Source organism: Martes martes, assembly GCF_963455335.1.
Source record: "Martes martes genome assembly, chromosome: 1".
Classification (NCBI taxonomy): Eukaryota; Metazoa; Chordata; class Mammalia; order Carnivora; family Mustelidae; genus Martes; species Martes martes.
Genome location: NC_137888.1, coordinates 102127253 through 102128424, shown reverse-complemented (window position 1 = coordinate 102128424; position 1172 = coordinate 102127253). Strand labels below are relative to the sequence as shown.

Sequence of the window (1172 nt, the reverse complement as noted above, 5' to 3'; positions counted from 1 at the left end):
TAGCTGTGGAAAGTCTGTTCTGCCAGTCATCAGATTGTTTTCAGAGTTAGTTGCATAGATGTAGCTGTTAATCTTTGTGTGTCTGTGAAACAAGATGAGCTCAGGATCCTCCTATTCTACCATTTTCTCAAAACTCCAGTATCCCATTTTTAGTGTATAATTTTATATTTCTTCTGGATTTCTTTCTTTTTTATATTGAATTAAAGTGTATTCAATAGCTGGTTTTTTTTCATTATATTGTTTTTATATATAAAAAAGCCTTTTTATATAGTTTTATGGTTTTATTAACACAAATACAATGTACACATAAGCTCTATGTCTATTTATTTTCTTCACTGTGCAGCCTGACATTGGGATTTGTGACTCTGATGGCCAGCTGGGCTGCTGTTTCCACAGTGGCTTTGTGATTCTTGGAGGAGACATTGTGAGCAATCTCTGCATGGCAAGATTTGTTGCACATAAGGAGTACTTCAGCCTCCTTGATGTTGTGGACTATGAACTTCTAGAAGCCACTGGGTAACATATGCTTTGTTTTCTTATTGCTCCTCTAACCAATGTTGGGCATCAAGATCTGGCCCTTGAATCTTCTTTGTAGTCTATTGTCAGTGCCTCTGGGTTTCCACCAGTTGTGCCTAATTTTGACATATCAGGCTGGCTGGTTCCTGTTGAACTTCTTGGTCCTCTTTTTAGTGATCTCAGGCTTCATGAGAGGTCTGAGGGTGGCCATGATGCTGAGTAGAAAATGGCTGCCGCCTCTACAGGCATCACTGAGGAAGAGACAAAAAAGCCTTTATTTATTTATTTTTTAAGATTTTATTTATTTATTTGAGAGAGAGAGATGGAGAGCATGCGCAAAAGCAGAGGGAGAAGCAGATTCCCTACTGAGCATGGAGCCTGATGTGGGGCTCAGTGCGGGGCTCCATCCCAGGCTCCTGAGATCATGACTTGAGCTGAAGGCAAATGCTTAATGGACTGAGCCGCCCAGGCACCTCAAAGCCTTTACTTTTTAATTCTACTTTGAACAAATGGCACTGGTGAATATCAGGATTTATCAGAGAAGTTTAGTTGCCCATTAAGAGTCTTTATTTTGATGCATTCATACTGATTTAGGTCAGGCTGTCCTTGAAGTAAAAGAAGCTTGAGCATATATTAGGTGGCATGATAAGGCAAAT

The 1172-nt window shown here is 39.8% G+C and overlaps 1 pseudogene across 1 annotated transcript; it reads right to left on the bottom strand.

Moving 5' to 3' along the window:
• Positions 1–273: 273 nt before the first annotated feature.
• LOC308343159 (large ribosomal subunit protein eL32-like) lies at positions 274–772 on the bottom strand (annotated as a pseudogene). The gene has a single exon. The product of its transcript is annotated as a large ribosomal subunit protein eL32-like (transcript).
• Between the last annotated feature and the right edge of the window lie 400 nt (positions 773–1172).